At 41.0% G+C, this 23,763-nt stretch overlaps 1 protein-coding gene across 1 annotated transcript in view; it reads left to right on the forward strand.

Moving 5' to 3' along the window:
- The first annotated feature begins 9,241 nt into the window (after window positions 1-9,241).
- The window catches only part of LOC135514213 (BMP/retinoic acid-inducible neural-specific protein 3-like), a 118,492-nt gene continuing 103,970 nt past the window's right edge, over window positions 9,242-23,763 (forward strand). The window contains exon 1 of the mRNA XM_064937529.1: window positions 9,242-9,872. The gene's annotated coding sequence lies outside the window, so the exon portion shown is untranslated. The remainder of the gene's footprint in view (window positions 9,873-23,763) is intronic.

The following is a 23,763-nucleotide window of genomic DNA, read 5'->3' on the forward strand; positions in this document are numbered from 1 at the left end:
CAAGTATTCAGACCCTTTGATATGAGACTCGAAATTGAGCTCAGCTGCATGTCGTTTCCATTGATCATCTTTGAGATGTTTCTACAACTTGATTGGAGTCCACATGTGGTAAATTCAATTGATTGGACATGATTTGGAAAGGCACACACCTGTTCTTTATAAGGTCACACAATTGACAGTACATGTCAGAGCAGAAACCAAGCCATGAGGTCTAAGGTATTGAGTATTGTGTTGAAACACAGATCTGTGGAAGGGTACCAAAATATTCTGTAGCATTGAAGGTCCCCAAGACCACAGTTGCCTCATTCTTCAATGGAAGAACTTTGGAACCACCAAGACTCTTCCTAGATCTGGCCGCCCGGCCAAACTGAGCAATCGGGGGAGAAGGACCTTGGTCAGGGAGGTGATCAAGAACCTGATGGTCAATCTGACAGAGCTTCAGAGTTCCTCTGTGGAGATGGGAGAACCTTCCAGAAGGACAACCATCTCTGCAGCACTCCACCAATCAGGCCTTCGTGGTAGAGTGGCCAAAAGGCACCTAAAGAGTCTCAGACCATGAGAAACAAAATTCTCTGGTCTGATGAAACCAAGATTGAATTGTTTGGCCTGAATGCCAAGCGTCACATTTGGAGGAAACATGGCACCATCCCTACGGTGAAGCAAGGTGGTGGTGGCATCATGCTGTGGGGAGGTTTTTCAGCGCCAGGGACTCGGAGACGAGTCAGGCTCGAGGTAAAGATGAATGGAGCAAAGTACAGAGATCCTAGCTGAAAACCTGCTCCAGAGCACTCGGGACCTCAGACTGGGGTGAAGGTTCACCTTCCAACAGGACCATGACCCTAAGCACACAGCCAAGAAAACGCAGGAGTGGCTTCGGGACAAGTCTCTGAATGTCCTTGAGTGGCCCAGCCAGAGCCTGGACTTGAACCCGATTGAACATCTCCAGAGAGACCTGAAAATATCCATTTAGCAATGCTCCCCATCCAACTTGACAGAGCTTGAGAGGATCTGCAGAGAAGAATGGGAGAAACTCCCCAAATACAGGTGTGCCAAGCTTGTATCATCATACCTAAGAAGACTCGAGGATGTAATTGCTGCCAAAGGTTCTTCAACAAAGTACTGAGTAAAGGGTCTGAATACTTTATTAAATGTGATATTTCAGCTTTTTATATTTTGTAAATTTGCAAACATTGCTAAAAAACTGTTTTTGCTTTGTCCTTATGGGGTATTGTGTGTAGATTGATGGGGGAAAATTTTAATGTTATACATTTTAGAATAAGGCTGTAACGTAACAAAATGTGGAAAAAGTCAACGGGTCTGAATACTTTCCAAATGCACTGTATATGTACGTTCACTGTGGGTCTTGAACTATTTTGGAATAAAATAAGCAAAATCCTTGAAATGCCTAAAAATAAGGATAGAATTGAATTCGGTATTTCAGATCCTCAAACATATTCACCAGAATATGTTTGAGTTTTATGTGATTGACATTCCATGACCCTATCCCTCTACTGCACACATTTAGGTTTTTCATAAAAAATAATATTCCATCCTATTTTTGGAAGTTTTAAGCTTTCTGATAATGTATCAAATACAAGTATATCACCATAACCTCCTACACCTCAGGGAAACACTGTGGCATAAGGATACTAAAACACCAAGGACAATCTGATATTTTCAGAACTTCTACTAAGTGGAATATAGTAGAAGAAATAACTATTTTCATAAGAAAATACAAGTTGGGCATAAACTAATATTTCACTGCCTCTCAAACCTGATTCTGGGGTCCATTCTTCCTCGCTGTCACTGTCTTAAAGCTCACTGTCCTCAGTATCAGAGGGTATGATTCTAACTGCTCAATTAGGCTACTTTAGCCGATAGAATGTCCCTGTGTCCATTTCCTGTGAGTGTCAGTGAATATTTTGGCAAAAACGTTGACAAAGGCCATCATTTAACATAATTGTACATGTTTTTCACTGAACATGACATTGCCCTGAAAGTAGCCTAACTGCACAACGTGGCCTTGAGGCAACACAAAAGGGTAGCCCAACTGCACAACATTGCCCGAGGCAACAAAAATAAAACTATTTTTTTAAAATATATATCAAAACGAAATATGTTAAAAACCTATCAAATATTCTTCTTTGTAGGTTCTTACACAAGTACATATTTTTAATTGTCAAGTTCTCTATTTAAACATGCAAAAAAATGAAGTGTAGCTGACCCTTTGCTCACACCATGTGCTCACATCGCTCTGTTTCCTGAAAAAAAAGCCCCCTGCCCCAATTGTTACATCATTCCAACTTCTGGATCTCATTGGATTGTTTACAGACATGTCATCACATATTGTCATGTGTAGGCATTTAAAAATAATAATATGGGGGGGGGGTGAGGGACAATAAGATGTTCTGTTGCCTGAGGGCAACAATGTGCAGTAGAGGGTTAAGAATCACCCTCACTTTGAGTAGCAACTGGAAAATGAGAATATAGGCAAATAAAGTATTTGACTAAGATGGTTATAATTGGGTGATGATGAGACCAATAATGCCACAATGATAACATGCGAGATGAATTCATTTGAGTGAACTCTACAACCATTTTAAGTTCTAGTCCACACTACATTTTTAAACTGGATCGACCCATTGAGGCCGAGCCTGTAGCAAAAATAATGAAAGCCTATAGTTACAGCAATTCCTGGACCATAGAAGACTGCTAAAATCAAATCACCAAATGTGAGTCGACTAGCTCTTTAAAGTGTCCACATTCAAAACGGAAGCTTGTCAGCTTCTTCTCAAGAGATTGTACCTTTGGAATTTTTTACATGTCAACTTCAGAAGACAAATTGCAGTGGGATACATCTGCCACATGGCATCCCAGGATAGATTACCTGAGTCTCTAAGCGGCCCACGCTCAGAGTGTAGAGGTGGGCAAGAACTCCCTTAAACGCACCACAAAGGCCTGACCTTCTAGTTATAGGCATGATCACCCCCTTGGGCCAAAAGCATCTGGCAAGGTAATGTATAGTTGGCATGTAAAATGATGCCACAAGAGGCACAAAGATCAGAAGACTTGTGTTTCCTAAAGTTTGACCATCTGTGTCTTATTGGCTGTCATTAAGGTTTCTAATTTGGGGGTGACTTGGGAATTAGCCAAATGAGGGTAGAAAATTACCCAACTCCCTCTGAGATGTTGTGGACATATTTACACCTTAATTGTCTTTGTCTTATTGCCATGACATTGTCCGAGAGACCAAGGAGTTGTGGGCATTCACACAAGCTTGTTGTGTTTGTTACATTATCTATTCGAGGAAATAGCCCTACAGCCACCCTTACATTGTTGTGTTTATCAAGTAAATTCACAAGTTAAATAAAAAATACCTCAATTTATGTTAATTGAAATGACTGTGGCTTGACTTTAACACCTTAATGTGAAATATCACACATTAGAAACTAGCACAGTTCAGGGCAACATTACAGTTTAAAAAATATATTGCTATGCAAGGAGGAGACATACTGTACGTACAGTGGGGCAAAAAAGTATTTAGTTAGCCACCAATTGTGCACGTTCTCCCACTTAAAAAGATGAGAGAGGTCTGTAATTTTCATCATAGGTACACTTCAACTATAAAGGTTGAGACAGAGTTTGCGTCTCTGACATGGGTAGGCAGACCGTTCCATAAAAATGGAGCTCTATGGGAGAAAGCCCTGCCTCCAGCTGTTTGCTTAGAAATTCTAGGGACAAGGGCCTCCCGGGTGGCGCAGTGGTTAAGAGCGCTGTACTGCAGCGCCAGCTGTGCCATCAGAGACTCTGGGTTCGCGCCCAGACTGTGTCGTAACCGGCCGTGGGGCGACGCACAATTGGCCAAGCGTCGTCCAGGTTAGGGAAGGCTTGGTTGGTAGGGATGTCCTTGTCTCATCGGGCACCAGCAACTCCTGTTGTGGGATGGGCGCAGTGCGTGCTAACCAAGGTTGCCAGGTACACGGTGTTTCCTCTGGCACATTGGTGCAGCTGGCTTCCGGGTTGGATGTGCGCTGTGTTAAGAAGCAGTGTGGCTGGTTGGGTTGTGTATCGGAGGACGCGTGACTTTCAACCTTCATCTCTCCCGAGCCCATACGGGAGTTGTAGCGATGAGACAAGATAGTAGCTACTACAACAATTGGATACCACGAAATTGGGAAGAAAAAGGGGTAAAAATAAAAAATAAAAAAAATTCTAGGGACAATTAGGAGGCCTGTGTCTTGTGACCGTAGCGTACGTGTAGGTATGTACGGCAGGACCAAATCAGAGAGATAGGTAGGAGCAAGCCCATGTAATGCTTTGTAGGTTAGCAGTAAAACCTTGAAATCAGCCCTTGCTTTGACAGGAGGCCAGTGTAGGGAGGCTAGTACTGGAGTAATATGATCAATTTTGGGGGGGGTTCTAGTCAGGTTCTAGTCAGGATTATAGCAGCCGTATTTAGCACTAAGTTTATTTAGTGCTTTATCCGGGTAGCCGGAAAGTAGAGCATTGCAGTAGTCTAACCTAGAAGTGACAAAAGCATGGATTAATTTTTCTGCATCAATTTTGGACAGAAAGTTTCTGATTTTTGCAATGTTACGTAGATGGAAAAAAGCTGTCCTTGAAATGGTCTTGATATGCTCTTCAAAAGAGAGATCAGGGTCCAGAGTAACGCCGAGGTCCTTCACAGTTTTATTTGAGACGACTGTACAACCATTAAGATTAATTGTCAGATTCAACAGAAGATCTCTTTGTTTCTTGGGACCGAGAACAAGCATCTCTCTTTTGTCCGAGTTTAAAAGTAGAATGTTTGCAGCCATCCACTTCCACTTCCACTTTCTGAAACACAGCTGATTTGTTGTGCATTGAAGTCCACAAGGGAAAGCAAAGGGAAGAGAAGGAATACAACATGGCTGTTATGAGAGTGAACTCTTGTTTTCGCATGATCAGGGGTGTATTCATTCTGCCGATTCTGTTGAAAAACGTTTCTTAAACGGAAGCAAACGGAACAAAACGGGGAAAAACATATCTGAATTTGTCCAATAGAAACTATCGTTTGCAACTGTTGGACTCTTGTTTGCAACTGTTGGACTAATAATCACAACCTGTATCAGCTAGATGCAGGGAAGAGTGTGCAATGCGGTATTGAATGTCACCTTAAATGTATCTATCAAAGTGTGTGCACCTATGTTGTAAACTTTCATTAATAGACTAGGTTGTAGCAACCTCGTGATGGGTATAGGGACAATTTGAGTATCATTTAGTAGCCTAAACCTATAGCTGTTACATTGAACTGGGTGAATGGAATATGAATTAGTCATCCGATATGCTGTAATAGAAATAATCGTTCTCCCTCATCTTAAACGCCACTGTCTTCAATGACTATGTGAGGTTGCTGTATATTGGCTGGAACTGGAACATGGTGTTGTACACATCGAATCACAGCATCCCAATCATGCTCAATGGGTGACATGTCTGGTGAGTATGAAGGCTATGGAAGAACTGGGACATTTTCAGCTTCCAGGAATTGTGTACATATCCCTGTGACATTGGGCTGTGCATTATCATGCTGAAACATGAAGTGATGGTGGCGGATGAATGGCACGACAATGGGCCTCAGGATCTCGTCACAGTAGCTCTACATTCAAATTGCCATGGATAAAATTCAATTGTGTTCATTCTCCGTAGCTTTTGCCTGCCATTCCATAACCCCACCGCCACCATGGAGCACTCTGTTCACAATGTTAACATCAGCAAACCGCTCGTCCACACGACGCCATCTGCCCGGTACACTTGAAACCGGGATTCATCCGTGAAGAGCACACTTCTCCAGTGTGCCAGTGGACATCGAAGGTGAGCATTTGCCCACTGATGTCGGTTACGACGCCAAACTGCATTCAGGTCAAAACCCTGGTGAGGATGACGAGCACACAGATGAGCTTCCCTGAGACAATTTCGGACAGTTTGTGCAGCAATTTTTCAGTTGTGCAAAGCTATCCGCGTGGCTGGTCTCTGATGATCCTGCAGGTGAAGAAGCAGGATATGGAGGTCCTGGGCTGGCGTTACACTTGGTCTGCGGTATTGTGGCCGGATGGATGTTTTGCCAAATTCTTTAAAATGACATTGGAGGTGGCTTATTGTAGAGAAATTAACATTTAACTATCTGGCAACAGCTCTGGTGAACATTCTTGCAGTCAACATGCCAATTGCATGCTCCCTCAAAACTTGAGACATCTGTGGAATTTTGGAGGGGCCTTTTATTGTCCCCAGCACAAGGGGCACTTATGTAATGATCATACTGTTTAGTCAGTTTCTGGATGGATTATCTTGGCATAGGAGAAATGCTCACTAACAGGGATGTAAACAAATTTTTGCACAAACGTTTTGGTCCGTATGGAACATTTCAGGGATCTTGTAGTTCAGCTCATGAAACATGGGACCAACACTTTACAAATTACGTTTACATTTTTGTCTAGTGTAGTTTATGCTTGGGAAAGGCTCCAGCTGTCCAATACATAAACATCCTTAACAGTTCTAAACAAATATATGGAAAAGATGTGGGTGGATACAAAAGACAAGTACAGTGCCATGCAAAAGTATTCATCCCCCTTGGTGTTTTTCCTATTTTGTTGAATTACAACCTGAAATGTAACTGTATTTTTATTTGGATTTCATGTAATGAACATACACAAAACAGTCCAAATTGGTGATGAAGCCCCTAAATAATTTGCTATGAAGCCCCTAAATAAGATCTGGTGCAAACAATTACCTTAAGAATTCACATAATTAGTTAAATAAGTCCACCTGTGTGCAATCTAGGTGTCATGTGATCTGTCACATGATCTCAGTATATACACACCTGTTCTGAAAGGCCCCAGAGTCCGAAACACCAATAAGCAATGGGTACAACCAAGAAAGCGACACCATGAACACCAAGGAGCTCTCCAAACAGGTTAGGGACAAAGTTGTGGAGAAGTACAGATCAGGGTTGGGTTATAAAAAAATATCAGAAACTTTGAACATCCCACGGAGTACCATAAAATCTATTTTTTTTAAATTGAAAGAATATGGCACCACAGCAAACCTGCCAAGAGAGGGCCGCCCACCAAAACTCACAGGCCAGGCAAGGAGGGCATTAATCAGAGAGGCAACAAAGAGACCAAAGATAACCCTGAAGGAGCTGCAAAGCTCCACAGCGGCGACTGGAGTATCTGTCCATTGGACCACTTTAAGTCATACAATCCACAGAACTGGGCTTTATGGAAAAGTGGCCAGAAAAAAAGCCATTACTTAAAGAAAAAAATAAGACAACATGTTTAGTGTTCGCTGTCTGGCGCACGCCCAACACCTCTCATCACCCCCAGAACATCATCCCCACAGTGAAGCATGGTGGTGGTAGCATCATTCTGTGCGGATGTTTTTCATCGGCAGGGACTGGGAAACTGGTCAGAATTGGAGGAATGATGGATGGCGCTAAATACAGGGAAATTTTTGAGGGAAACCTGTTTCAGTCTTCCAGAGATTTGAGACTGGGAAGGAGGTTCACCTTCCAGCAGGACAATGACCCTAAGCATACTGCTAAAGCAACACTCGAGTGGTTTAAGGGGAAACATTTAAATGTCTTGGAATTGCCTAGTCAAAGGCTAGACCTCAATCTAATTGAGAATCTGTGGTATGACTTAAAGATTGCTGTAGATCAGCAGAACCCATCCAACTTGAAGGAGCTGGAGCAGTTTTGCCTTGAGAATGGGCAAAAATACCAGTGGCTAGATGTGCCAAGCTTATAGAGACATTCTTCAAGAGACTTGCAGCTGTAATTGCTGTAAATGTGGCTCTACAAAGAATTGACTTTGGGGGTGAATACAGTAGCTTTGCACGCTCAAGTTTTCAGTTTTTTTGTCTTATTTCATGTTTGCTTCACAAGAAAAAATATTTTGCGTCTTCTAATGGATAGGCATGTTGTGTAAATCAAATGATACAAACCCCACAAAAATCCAGGTTGTAAGGCAACAAAATAGGAAAAATGCCAAGGGGGTGAATACTTTCGCAAGACACTGTAGCTTTCGCCTCGATTCACCTTTTCAGTCTATGTCATGGAAATAGCTAAGTGTGCCAAGCTTATAAAGACATACCCCAAGAGACTTGCAGCTGTAATTGCTTCAAATGGTGGCTCTACAAAGTATTGACTTTGGGGGGGTGGTGAATAGTTCAAGTTTAAAAAAAAAAAGTGTTTTTTTTGGTCTTATTTCTTGTTTGTTTCACAGCAAAAATGTTAATCTTCTTCTAAAATGTTAAGCATCTTAAAAGTGGTAGGCATGTTGTGTAAATCAAATGATACAAACCCCCCAAAAAATCTATTTTAATTCCAGGTTGTAAGGCAACAAAATATGAAAAATGCCAAGGTGGGTGAATACTTTCGCAAGCCACTTTATATCCCTTTGATTTCAATGTCAACAGTTCACTTCCTTCCATCAAACCTACTACACGTCTCTGGTTTAATCCCTCATTTGTTACTGGGAAAAGTGTTCAATTTCAAAGCATCACTGATCCAACACCATCTTTATTGGTCTCCTTGTACAGCCCACACAAGACTTATAATAATTTTGTCAAACCATCTCCCCAAAGCTGGCATGATGTAGTTTTTAATCTGTTGTTGAACTGCAGAACACCTCATTCTCTGATTACACTAGCACACTACTGAATGCCTGGGAGCTGGGAAACTGGAAAACTCAACATGCACATTGGCATGCACTCTTCAAACGCTGATCCGTCAAAGTAACAGTAGGCTTTGGGATGACAAGATTTGACTTTTCAGATTTATTGCTTCAAGAGGGAGATGCACAGTATCTCCCTTCAGAAACTAGGGACTTCATCAGCATGAATTCAGTTTGCCGGGAGTCACAACAAATTTGTAACACATAAATTTGACTAAAGCGTTGGGAGAAGCATTTCTCTTTCATTAGCCACGCTGTCCCTTCAGGCTTACAGAGCTCGTTCTATCCTCTCCTCTGCTTCCCCAAACCTCAGCCTTCCAACTCCCCACTCTCCCTCTATCTCGCTCTCCTCTTTTCTCATCTCCCTTTCCTTCCCTCTACATAGCATTATCACCTCCTCCTCCCTTTCCTCTGTTCTCAGCTCAGCCAATCAAAAGCCAGGAGGTGTGGCAACAAGAATCAGTCTGGCAGAGCTTGTTGAAAAGAAAGAGATGCTTTCCGACTCAGAGCAGCAGCACTCCTCAGTCTAGGGCTCAACCGATGTGCTGGTCTTGACAGTGAGTGATGACTGTGGCAGGGGCAGCTGAGGCTTAGCTGTGTGGCTCACAGCAAAAGGTGCAAATTGGATGTCTCTGATTTGGTAGCAGGTGCAGGCTCTTTATTGAAGGGAGAGTTGCCTTAAAGGGAAGAGTGATATTTTGTGTGAATTTTATTCTGCTTCTGCTGACTGCTCCACCATACCTTATCATTATGACCTGGAGGCATCGGGGACACTGGCACCTTTGACTTTTTTCTCTTTCTGAAATCCCTTCAAGATATATGCTTAGTTTTGAATGAAGTTTTGTTTGTTTTTGACTATTATCTAGTGTAGTGTTGTGGACTTTACATTATCATAGGGGCACCTTTGGACCCCAACTTGCAACCAACGTTTACTGACTTGGCTATAGGAGTGAGAGGACAATGCCTGGATTATCCTATAATAAGTGACTCTGTAACTTGCCAGTGGGAAGCTGCAAGTGAAAAAGGGACTGGAGGCTGTCGGTTGGCTGCTGGCTGCATTCCACCAGTTTGGCTGAAGACTGTAAGCGTCCTGACAACCTTCACTAGCTGGTAGGATACACGACACCGAGAGAAACAGCAGGATCGCACTTCACATTCTGGGTGAGATATATGCTATTGCTTGCCTTGCTGCTATAATAATGAGTACTGTGCATTAGAGTGCCTGAGTATTGACATTACAATTTGCACAGTGACCCGGCATGTGCCTCTATATATTGTTGTGTGTTGTTTATAATGTTGGGTTGAGTTAGTAGTCTGATTGTGTTTTCATCCAAAGAGGTTATTCATTATCAACCTGTCATTTTTAAACTTCAGATGTTCGCTTAGTGTACTCTTAAATTATCTTCTTAAATTATTACTGTGTTGTTATGATGCTGAATTATTGGCGTGTTTAATTTGTATCCCGTTTCTTGTTTGTCATTTTTAACAGTTCTTATTTAATGGGATTTCCCTTGTAGACTGTGATACAATATGACTTTGATGTGTATAGGCAACTATAGGATTTGTCAATATGATGTTTTATACATGCTCCTCAGTGAATTTGCATTCAGTTCGTAAGCATCACTAACTAGGCTTACTCAGTCCAGAGCTCACACTGCCTGAGCCCTAGGGTACAGTACATTGGAGCTTGATCAGAGAAGGGGGTGGGGGTGGCGGGGGGATTGAAGACATCACTGCAACATCATTGGAGGTGTCATTAAAACTTGAGATGCTGGCCAGTGCTTTACACTTCCTGGCCAAGTGAAATATTTTCAGCAAGTCATAAAAAATGTTTACTAAAAAGCTTGAGAGATTTAACAAAACCACCCCACAGCCTTTGTTGTTCACGGCATGGGTTTGCCTCCTCACTGAGTGAGACTTCTGCCTGGGCATGGTAGAAGGAAAGGATGAGGCAGTGTGTAGGACAGTGCTTCCTCCTAGTTATGGCCATGTGTCTCGATAAAATGCCACGGGCAGCACTACCACAGTAGCAGGGAAGAAGTGGTCACTAGTATGAGCAATCAGTCTTTTGTTCCACATATATTCATGAAACCTCTTTTCACAACGTGATTTTGGCAGACTAGAATCATGCTGACATTTCAATTGGAGGAGGGGGTATTTAATGCCATTTTCCACCAAATATAAAGCAGCTTCCTTTTTATCTAATCCGTTGAGGAAAATGTGTAAGCTGCTTCAGTGTATTTTTTAAGAATCAGCTGTTGGTTCTGGGCAATTCGTATTTGAGGAGTGGATTCCTGGGGTTTGTTAAAAGTATCTGTAAACAGTGATGAATAAGTCTGTCTACCTTGACTTTTACTTTTCACAAAGAAAGAGGTGGGAGATAGAGAACATAAATATACTGTGATAAGATTCCATTTACTACAATGTGTCTCTGAGGGAGGTTGTGTCTGTTTTGTCCTCTAGTTCCATCCTTCTTTTATTGGACATCAAATCAACATAAATATAAGGGGTTTGATCCATCCAGTAAGCAGCAACAACTAGTCAGCTTCTTTATTAAATTCCCTGTGGATAGAGAGAGTCTTTTGGTTGCTCACATCCCTCATTCTTCCAACAGTTGGGAAGGGAGAGGCGGGTTCCAGACATTTTTACTCCTATTTCTCACCTACAGAGGGAGCAGAGTACAACACATCATTTTAGATGATCTGCCTCCAGCAGTAAGCTATTCTTGAGCTCACCATTTTTTAACTATGCAGTCTGAGGCATGTTTAATGTGTGGTTGAACTATCTTAGAGACTTTTAGAGCAGGATGTGTGCAATGTTTATAAGTGAAAGTATTGACCTCATTATTGAACATCATCACAGGAGAGATTCATTCGACTTGACATCCAAACCATCCATTGATTTTCACTGTTACTGTCAGGGGATATTTAATCCCCTAAACCGTGCAGGTTATAATGCAGAAATCTTGACCCAGTTTATAGTTGTTTTACTTGAAGCACTTTGGTGAACCATGAAGCAAGTTATCTAACTACAGTGCTGTATGTGTTTAGATGGGATAACATGACATGGAGTGCTAGTGTGGATGTGAGTGAGCTTGCAGGTTTTAAACGTGTATCCTAGTGCTCCAAAATGTACAGTATGAACGTTTAGTCAGTAGTCAGGCATAGTACAGTACATGCAGAGTAGCCTAGCACAGTTGTATTTACAGTTAAGCACACTAATTTATTCGCTCTCTTTATTTTGTTTAACTTACTCATGCATGCAGTGTAGAAAGCATGTATGTCAATCTGACTTCAGAACCAAGGACTCTAGAGTAGAATATATAGGATTTTTTTCCCCAAAGAGAAAAACAGTTTGTAGTGAAAGAAAGAAACTCGTGTGTGTTTTAATAATTTGAGGGTGAAAATGGTCGACAGGCTTTTGATCTCGATCAATCAATGTTGGTTAATTATTAAACTCAAGACAAAAAGAAATGCCAGGCTGAAATTTTCAAGGACTGGAATATGCAATGGATACTGCATATTCTATCTACAGTAGTCCTTGAAAAATGTTTTAAAAAAAAATCCAAACAAGGTTGAAACTAAGGACAGTTTTGGGGGGGATGAATTGGAAAAGGACATGAACCAGCACTCCATAACACAGGCTGCTTATAAAGGATCCCTTTGTAATTGAGCCGACAACTTGGATTTGGTCAACCATAAACCCAATGGTTGACCATTTCATAGGTGAGCCTCCTCAATAGAGCCCCCGACTGCATCCAAATGGCACCCTAATTCCCTACTACATAGTGCACTACTTTTGACCACAGCCCTATGGACCCTGGTCGAAATCAGTGCACCATGTAGAGAATAAGGTGCCATTTGCGATGCAGCCATTGAGACATGACAGAAGGCTGGAATAATAGCACAATATGCTATATATACATAGCATGTTTCAGGGTCACTGAAGAGACTAAGCACCTTAGCCCCATGATAAGAATAGCCAGTCGAGGTGACTATACTGTATAAAGGCTAACACTGAGCAAGGCCTTGAAGTCAAGTTACAGTATGGTTCGTCCATTTACTCACGGAACTCCTCTCTGATTTCATATTTACATTCTTATACTGGGTGCACTCATTAAACACACTTCAGGAGTCAACCATCTGGTTTAAAAGAGGGGAAATTCCAGCCCAGAGGAATTTTCATGCATGTGGAAAAGGGTAGTACCAATAATAGCTCAATTAGATACAGTGTGATAACAAAGGACATAAACTTGTGTCGAGATTATGTAATAAAGCAGTACATTATGGGAGATGATGTGGAAGACCTTTGATCGTGTGGGGGTTTGCAAGGTTTTCTCTTCTTATTATGAATTACAAAATTGAAAGGAAAAGTTCTCAATGTTACTGCAACCATCGGTAACATTATCACAGTACATAACCATTTAAAAAAAAATAAAAAAAATACAGTAGTTGTGGCATGATGTGTAGCTCTAAGCACAGTGGATGTGGATCCTACACTTTAAACCCCAAGACATTTTTAATTCAAATACATCTAGTTGAACACAAAGACAATGAAAGCCATTATTACTTAAAATGTATATGTGGTACTGACTCAAAACGAATGAGAAATCACATCAACTCTATTTAAACAAAAGTTCTTATCACAAATTAACTTTTTTCCCAGCATGCTTTACTACAGGTAGATTTTAAAAATGTGTTTTTATATGTTTTTGCATGTACATTAAGTGATTGATTGATTAATCATGTGACACAAAGATACATAAATTACATTTTTCTAAACTAAAACCAATATTTTTATTAGATTTTTGCACCTGTTACTGAACTGGTTGTTCTAGTTTAAATGGCTTAAGTAGTGTCCTCACACTGTTCCTAACCCTGGCTGTTATTATGAATTCAGGTTGTGGGTGAATAAAAATGTAAACTGTTGGATATCTTAAATCTGTCTGGATTCCAATAGGAATTACACATGACTTTTCATGTCAGCATAATGTTGTTTTTTTACCCTTTATTTAACTAGGCAAGTAAGTTAAGAACAAATTCTTATTTACAATGATAGCCTACCCCAGACAAACCTGGACGACACTGGGCCAATTGTGCCCTGCGGGACTCTCAACCACAGCTGGATGTGATACAGCCTGGAATCAAACCAGGGACTGTAGTGACACCTTTTGCACTGAGATTCAGTGCCTTAGACCACTGAGCCACTCGGGAGCCCTTTTGCAGGTAAGGTTGCAAAATTCAGGTAGATTTCCCATGTCTTCCTGGAATCCTGGATGGAAGATTCCTGGAAATCCTTCAACCATGATTTTCTGAAAATCTGGGAATTTTGGGAAAGTTACTGGAATTATGCAACCCTACTTGCAGGCCTGTTGTGGCCTGTAAACCATGAGTTTCAGGCCACTGTGTTAGGATAAAGCAAGGCCTCAAAACAAAGCATTGTGAGATATGTAATGTATTGTGATTAAGAGTTTAATTATAATGATAACATTCACACCTACAAACTCAATTGGTGAAGGCCATAGGACTGAGAATGAAATAATTCAACAACCATGTATCTGTCACTAACAAATAGACATGGGTGGTAAGTGTACAATTCACTCAAAGGCAAGTCACACTGGGAAATTATATTGGAGGCATGGCTTAGTGGGGGCATTACTCAAAATTGATCCCCTTGGGTCACAGTGACTATTGGATTGCGTAATGACTACAAAACCTATTTAAGTAACCGTACTCAGATATATTAAGTACAACAGGTTTCCTCAAAAGTTTTGAATAATGACAGCACATTGGGGTTTAGTAGAACCTCTGTTGTTAGAGGAAAGAAAAGATGTCAACTGTAAACAGAAAACATTGCTGATAGAAATAGTGTCCTCCTGAAAACAACTGTTCAACTACCACCAATATTTTTGTTGTTGTCAGCCTTTAATGTTCAATGGTGAGGTTCACCATGAAATCCATTATCAAAACATGGAAACTCCACATTATCCCTGGTGAAAAGGGATTTATTGGAGTCAAGGATCAAAGGAGACCAGGCAGCAACCAGGTTTGCATCCCACATTTATTTTACCTTTATTTAACTAGGCAAGTCAGTTAAGAACATTATTCTTATTTTCAATGGCGGCCTAGGAACAGTGGGTTAACTGCCTTGTTCGGGGGCCAAACAACATATGTTTACCTTGTCAGCTCAGGGATTCAATCTTGCAACCTTTCAGTTGCAAGTCCAATGCTCAAACCACTAGGCTACCTGCCGCCTCAATTGGCAGCCGGTTCCCTGCATAATGTCCTACATTTGACCAGAGTCAAAATTCATTTAACCTTTATTTAACTAGGCAAGTCAGCAATTTATTTTATTTTATGTACAATGACAGCCTACCAGGGAACAGTGGGTTAGGTAACTGCCTTGTTCAGGGCCAGAACAACAGACTTATATGTTGTCAGCGTAGGGATTCGAGCCAGCAACCTTTCGGTTACTGGCCCATCACTCTAATCACTAGGCTCCCTGCCGGTCCTTGTCAAAAGTAGTGCACTATATAGGGAATATGATGTCATTTGGGGCGTAGCCTTAGGCGGCAAACGGGATACAGTTGATTCATGCTGCAGCAGGGCACAGGTGGAAGTTCCACCAATCAGTCCCAACAGCAGGATTCTTTCACTGCATTTTAATTGAGCGCTGACAGGAGGCCAGCCATCAGAGACCACAAGCTGTAAGCCTTTACACTTGGTTGCAGGGTCTGCTGACACACAGATTAAATGTTTGCTCTCTGTGACTCAACCAGCCCCCACACACCCCCCCCCCCCACACAAAAGGGATGACTTGATACTGATTGTCCAAGCCAGTGAGGAGGATCTGTTCCAAGCAGAATTAAATGCATTTAGTTACAATTTCCATGATATAATAATGAAGAACTGTGTAAGTAATTCTGAGTAAATGCTTGAAAGTATATGGACCAGAATGCTAGGTCCAAAAATGTATCTTCAGTATTTGACCTAGCCAGAATGTGGTTATTGTGTTCTTCTTTCCATAAGTGCAGTCATTTTCCCCATTGCAGTTTGAAGCAGGGGACAAGCCATTGTCATCCATTCTCACATGCAATATGACTGAGTGAGAGTCTAGAGAATTGGGCTGCCCTGCTCTAGGTATTAGGAATTGGAAGAGTACTACATCAACCCTCTGTGCTCCATTGGTCTCCACACATCAAGATGGATAGCTGTTGTTAGCCAAGCCACTGGCATTTCACTTGGGTCCAATGATAGTACACCAGATGGGAAAAGATGCCACTCATACATAATGTTCCCTGATAGAGTAGAGAAGTGGCTCTCGTCGGTCAACCAGTAGCACTTGGCAGCTTTGGAAATCTCCCATCAGGAATATTATTTAGCCAACACTTTTCCTTTTTAATCTCTAGCGGCAGTTGGTGTGAAAATGATGCAGCATGGATGGTTTTCACTATCTCCCAGATCCATTGGTACCAAGGGAAGGCTTGAATATTTTACACATGCTGCGGTTAGATTAGGATTTGCATGCTCTTGGAAAATTGGGGAGTTGAAATCAGATGTGGTGTTGTGTATTATAGACCTCGCGAGGCACTGTGTCACTGATGACACAGTTTGTAGCGAATTATAATGGGTGAGAGAACACATTATACACAATTAGATGTATATATATTATCTTATAACCGTTTCTTCCGTGCCAAGAAACCTCTTTGATTGGGCACACATTCTTCTTACACCTGTCTCAAAGAATTGATATTTACTGCCTCTTAATTCCATAAAGGCCTGTATACTGCATAGACCTGTTTCACTGAAAAGTGGACCACAGTATGTTTGGATGGGTAATACTGCTGACTGTACTATCATGTGTGTTGTGGACACACTTCTCGCAACAGGCTGGATGTCTGCAGATCCAGCTGTATATTACTGTTTATTTTATTATTCCTATTGCTTCCCTTTCTGACTTCATGACATAGGATAATTGAAATATGTGGATTGATTTATGCATTTAGTCATGGTTGTGGCTTATGCATCATGGTGAGACAACTTTCAATTTACAATTGCTCTTGGGCTGCCAGAGAGGTGAACTAACGTTTTAAGATAGCTTTTTTAGTACACTTTGACAATTTTTGCATTAACAATAGCTGAATTGGAATTGTACAGTCATCAATTTATTTAACATAGGGATAAGACAAACATAAAAATATACGCCACAGTTTTAGATAAGCCCTGCACCACAAAGTTAACAAAATCCTGGATTGAACATTGAAATGTGTTATGCCTCCAGAACATGAGGTGAGGAAGATCTTTGGAGGATATACCCTTGGACTTTGTTTTCATGAATTATACATTGTGCAGGGAGAGACCAGTAGATATGCTCTTCCTCTTCCTTTCACTTCTTGATGCTGACTGCTTTTTCCAGTCCTTAGACTTGGCTTCACTATTGGATTAGAGAGATTGTCATCACTGTCACTTGCTTATCTATTTCTTCCCTCTTGAATCAAGCTTAGCCAGACGTGTGATGCTCTAAAGCAGAGCTGGCCCCAGGCATAAGCGACATAAGCGCAGTGGCGTATATTCATAGATGCCAAGTGAAGCCATGCTTCACCAAAAAAAGTGACCATGAAAACAATAAGAAAGCATCTGAGCGAGCGAGACAGAGCGAGCTCAACTGTGAATGGTCTGGCACACCAAAAAAAAGTTTCAAGGGAAACCAGCTTGGATTTTTGCGTCACTCCTATCAAATCGCAATGAGAGCATACGTCATTGACAGAAACACATTGAATTGTTGCATCTTGTGGTGTAGCTAAAATTGTCTCTTTCCTAAATTAGCCATGGATGGAGATTTAGATTTGTTGTTTTACTTAATTCTCCATAATGGCCAATGATTCTAACAACGATTCTGATCCAAATGTTAATTCATACTTTGTTGTACCCTTGGCCTGAGATGGAAGTTCAATATGTAGCTAGATGTAGAAGGCTAATGTTAACTAGCTAACCTTGCCCATGAATGGAAGTTAGACTAGCAATCAAGCACTTTAGCCAGGTAGCCTAGGACAACAAAAAATAAAAGCATGTACTGTCTCATTTCGTCAACATGAAAGAGAGGAGGATGGCATTGCTCTATAAGTAGGGTGAGTCAACATGTTTTTCTTCTTGCAGGAACGCCCACACACGTGCACACAGAAATCAGAACCAAGGACAGCTACATCGTATTTAGTTTACGTTGATTGGACTATTAGACTAAGCAGAGGTGATTTGATGATGTTGAAGTGTTGAAGTTGAAATGGTGCTGGAACATTGGATGTAGCTCCTGTTTTCTTGCGAACTGAGGTAATTCTCTGTGGTTCTAAATCAATAGTGGTTTACTCATCCGAAAATGTCAGAAACATTATCTTGCTTGACCATGCTGTAGGCCATGTAACATGCTGTTTACATGCTGTTTAATTTTTTGATTTGTGTAACACTTTTTTGGTTACTACATGATTCCATATGTGTTATTTCATAGTTTTGATGTCTTCACTATTCTACAATGTAGAAAATGGTAAAAATAAAGAAAACCCCTTGAAAGAGTACTTGTGTCCAAACTTTTGAATGGTACTGTAGGTGTGGGGGGCTTGGCTGCATCAGCGGTCGCTTACCAGATTGCTAGGCGTCCATCCAATGATAAAACATTGACAACTAATCAAACCTCGTTCTATTGATGCATTCTTGGTTCTAGGTGCGCAAGGCTGCTCGGAAATGAGAGAAGGCAGAGCTCACTGTGTAAGATGGCCAGAATAACTGGCAAACAGCACATGAGAAGGCTATATTGTCAGGCTATATTGGCCTATCTGTTAACACCCATGCATCCTGATAAAATACACACTATGACTGGCCTGCTAATGTGCCTAATAGCTGATTCGTGGAGAGAAGCAGGTTTGCTCTTGCTAATTGCTGAATGTAAAATAGGCCTAAGCCAAATTAACTGTTAGGGAAAATTATAGAGAGAGAGTATGTTGGTGTAATCACTTCGGCCAGCACTGATGCATTGCAAACGATTGCACAGGACAGACAGAGAGATGAGCACAGCGAAAAGAAAGATCCAAACAAATTGATAATCATTCGAAAAATGGAAATCACTTGCAGCCTATGTGAGCAACAAGTCAAGCAATGACAGGATATAAAATATATGCAGGCTAAGCAGCGTTTGTACTTAAATTGCTACATTTAAAATATGAGTTTCTATATTATTTTTCATTACATGTAGGCTACATTCAAGTATTATTTGCAGTTGTCACTATGACAATGAACACACCCTGAAGCACTGAATGGTATATTTTACCACCTCATTAATAGGCCTACAGTGTGCAGTTGGATGCATTAATCAGTTGATTGACAGGTGTACTGCAGAACGATAAACAATAAACGTTCTGCTGGTGGATGCTCGCCAACATTTATAGTTAAGGATCATTTATCGTTATAGTTATTGTCCTTGGTATGGATGGCCCTTAAGAATAGTAGAATACACCAGGTGCAATTTTGACATTTGGTTGTGCTTCAGCCATTTTCTCTGGTTATGACAGTCACTCAATTAGCTGACAATTAGCCATGTCAATTTCTTGATTGGTAGTTAGCCTAGTCAGCTATCTAAACTTGTAGTAATCATGGCCAAATACAGACTGGGCATGCAGAGCACGTTCCCAAGGACCCTGACTTCCGGGGTCCACCATTCAATTTGTTACAAAATTCCTCTGCCCCCTGGTCAAAATGTGTAGAATGGCAGGAAATTAACTTTTTTTTTACATTTGACATTTTTTATGTATCTCACCACTGTCAAGCGGAGGGCCGACAACCAAATTTCGCTTAGGGCCCCCAAAAGATGGCCCTGCTCTCAAGATTAACCGTAGGCAGCTATAGAAATCCTTGACCCATTAGATGTCCTTCGTCTGAGCTGTCTGTGCTGTTCCTTAGCCATTCAGAAAACCTTGCCTATCTCAAGCCTTTGGAAGGTTTTTGCTACCAGATGGTGAAGCATTTGTTCAAACTTTACATCTTTCTTATATAAATAAAATCACAAGGTTGTGTTGTACTCACTTTCGCTTGACAGACATTCATTTACTCACAAAATACTGGATATCCATTGCCCTCATTCTGCCCATTCAAACTTATTGCGTTACTTGTCAATCATGCAAATTCATGGTTCCGCTTCCCTCGTCGTTTCTGACATTCCTAAAAGTCCACATAAGATTTATTCAGCCTTTTTACATGCCAATGATAGCAAGTGACACACCGGGAGAAAAGTTTCCCTCTGAGAGATGGAGCAGTGAGGTGATGGAGCGATTTCATGTCTAAATATAGGATCCCTGTCTTTGCACATATTTCATTCAGACAGCCCAGGGCCCGGTTTCCCAAAAGTATCTTAAGGCTATGTTCATCGTTAGAACCTTAAGAGCATCATTAAATCTCTGAGCTGTTTCCCAAAACCACCGCTTCTTAACATTGCACTTGAAAACACTTGAAATAGAATGCTTCATCCACATTAACCATAAGCACTCCATTAAGTTGCGCTGGATGTCTTTCAATTGAATGGGGGCCCTCCACAATAGAGTGAAATCGCAACGCCCCCTTGCGGTTGATGGCTCTGTTGCGAGACGAATGGCGCATACATTGAATTTTTCCAAACTCAGTGTATTCTTCAGTCTGGCCCAATGAGGTATAATAAGAACTGGAGACTGCGTCCAAGTTGTCCGACCATTGTTTTCAAGGTAATCTACTCATCTGTTCGCAGACGCCGTTTCATGGACAGTCTATCTACACTGAGTGCATAAAACATTATGACCTGCTCTTTCCATGACAGACTGACCAGGTGAATCCAGGTGAAAGCTTTGATCCCTTATTGATGTAACTTCTTAAATACATTTCAACAAGTGTAGATGAAGGGGAGGAGAATGGTATTGAGACATTTGAGACATGGATTGTGTATGTGTGCCATTCAGAGGTTGAATGGGCAAGAAAAAATATTGAAGTGCCTTTGAACGGGGTATGATAGTAGGTGCAAGGAGCACCGGTTTGAGTGTGTCAAGAACTGCAACTCTGCTGTGGTTTTCACGCTCAACAGTTTCCCATGTGTATCAAGAATGGTCCACCACCCAAAGGACATCCAGACAACTTGACACAACTGTGGAAAGCATTGGAGTCAATACAGGGCCAGCATCCCAGTGGAACACTTTCAAAACGATGTAGTCCATGCCCCGATGAATTGAGGCTGGTCTGAGGACTAAAGGGAGTGCAATTCAATATTAGGAAGGTGTTCCTAATGTTTTGTACACTCAGTGTATATCCGGGTTGCATCCGGTTTATACAGATTTTTATTACCATTTGAGCTAACCATAACTATTTTCCTAACGTTAACCTAATTATCCTAACCTTTTACATTCCTAACCTGCTTCCTAAGCTCTCCTAACCTGCGACAGAAAGTCAAATCTGACGTTAAATTGTCAAAAGATGGATCCCTTTGAGCCACGACCCTTGGTCCAGCCAGTCTGTCGAAGAACAGGAAGTTGCTAAACAACAATAGAAGATTATTGTTGCCTCCCGTTTTAGTTTAATGTGATTTATTGTTTTTGATTACAATTATTAGGTGGAGGTTGCCAGCTACAGTATAGTTCTGCGCTGTAAGATAGCTTGACTTGCTAGAAAGTTATAAAAACAAGTTGAGGGAAAAGTAAATAAACAAAACATGTTTTATTATCAACTGAAACAATATGTTTCTCCTGTCTTGAATAATAAGGTCATCTTTCGCAATCTCTGACAAGAGACAAGGCTCTCCTCCATATTGACTTGCATTGTGAAACCCTATCCTAAGCTCTCCGTCCAGTAGTGGAACATAATGAAATAACTTCATAATGAAATACTGTACGTCACAATGTAAACGAGGCATAAGCCTGCCTCAGACGAGCTAAGTGCATCATTAGATGATTTTTTTGCCCTCCCACCTCACTTTATACACAGAAGATCTCTGCTAAACATGGCTTCTCTCTCTCTATGACCACGATAACTTCAGAACAAAGTTGACTACAAATACAAAGTTGCCAATGTCTTTGCAATTGATACAAACAAGCGGATACGCTTCAAATGAAAACCGAGATGACTGCGTTAAAATAGAAACAGTAAGCAATAGGCCTATTTCAATCATATTGAAATACATTTCATGTTCAACCAATTGAATTATTTTTTGCTACTTGTAGGCTACTGTCTGTAATTTGTCTCAACATATTTCACGATGTGTAACCTAACATGTGCGCAATAATGTGGCAAATTGGTGATTTTGTGCATCTTTATTGGGTAAGCATTTGAATAAGCCGCCTCAATATTTGCAGTCGTCGGAACTGATCCGTCATCAGTATTGTGAAATAATTACAATGTTACGGAAAGATTTGAATAGAGAAAACTTTATTGAAAATCCTATCAGTATCAACACATGCTTCAATGACTCACTTCGCGACAGTTCTCCCAGCATGGTGTTTTGGGAAAAGCATGTTACACATCTTCGGCCATTGTAGGAAAGATGCATTATTAAAACACTGGTAAGACTAAGTTCCATCGTTATATGGAAAGGGAAGTGGTCTATGTGAGAATTGACTCATCCTGTTGGAGTCTGTAGTTTCTTTCATCTCAGGGGTTCAAAAGGCTTTGTGCCTTTTTTTTCACATCTTTACTATTCCTTCTGTGCAGTGGTTTGCTAAATGACTCATGTTTCCTCTCTCGCAATACCTACAGGCGTAAATCAGCCACAGCAGGATTAAGCTGAATGTGAGCGCGATTAAATAGCTTTGGCAACTGTATTCCCATACAAGGCCTCTGTTTAGCCTCTGTTTGGGCTAAATCCGGTCCTGTCTTGGTATTTTGCTCTTCCATTTAAAAGAAGTGAAGGCGTGTAAGTCAACAATTGGCTAACTTGCTTATGGGCAGGGCAGAGATGAGTCAATTAAGTAGTTGGTTCAGTTCAGTAATATTTCTATAATCTTTGATTCTCTCTCCGGAAAAAAAAATTAAAATCAAATGGACATATTTCTGATCCGTATATTTGCATTTTGTAAGCACTAACATTCAATGAGCTGTACAACCATTTAAAGAGGAAACATTTCATTTTGAGCTGGGCAGAAGAATAAAGGCACTGTAACATAAAATGCACCCCCAAAATTGAATGTGTAGATGAACCACCATGTTGTTGTGAGATTTTAAATACTCATGAATGCTGAAAGGTCAAACCATTGTGTGCAATTAGTCCGGATAGAAAGGTCATTGAGATACTTAGATTCTGATAAGGCCGGGACCATAATGGCTTCTTGTTTCTCTTATTATCGAAGGTAATAATACAGACTGCCAGCCCTTTTGTTCTTGCTCCAGTGGAAAGACACACTCTGTAATCACTCTTTGTGCATTTCCAGAGAGGAGGGTATAAGACAGGTTAAGTATGTTAATGAATGGGAGGACGCGTTGTGAATTATGATTTGTCTGTCTCGGTCTCAGCTGTGGGATGAGAAATTGTTCATTTGATCGCTGTTTAATGAAAGGAGATTGCAAAACAATAGTCTCACTGACAAACAAGTTTGGGTCAGAGACATTTGTAGTGTCCAATGATAAACAAGGATATCAATCCAATCCAATCCTTTCTTCTATTAGTTATGTCACTTCCCTGCCCTTATTAACTTCCTCTCTGTCTGTTTGGGTGACAGTGGTGTCAGTGGTGTGAGAGGCTGAAGGACTATGTAACAGGCAGCAACAAACATGGAGGGGTTCTTGTCTAACATCAGGGAGACAACTTCAACGTCAAGGCATTGGATGCATGTAATGTCTTTAGCTCAATGAGTTCAAACCCTGGTTGCCAACTCCTATATCCCGCAAGGGCAATCCCTGCAGCATCTGTGAAGGACATGCTGTTATTTGTAATCATCATCTGTGGATTAAGATGCATGTTAAGTTGATGACTGCCCTGTACCTGCTATTGACTCAGAGTGACCTACATAATAAGTGGAAAGGTGAAGCAAAATCAAGACTAAATGCCAATACATCTT

The sequence above is a fragment of the Oncorhynchus masou genome, chromosome 3, assembly GCF_036934945.1.
Source record: "Oncorhynchus masou masou isolate Uvic2021 chromosome 3, UVic_Omas_1.1, whole genome shotgun sequence".
Lineage (NCBI taxonomy): Eukaryota > Metazoa > Chordata > Actinopteri > Salmoniformes > Salmonidae > Oncorhynchus > Oncorhynchus masou.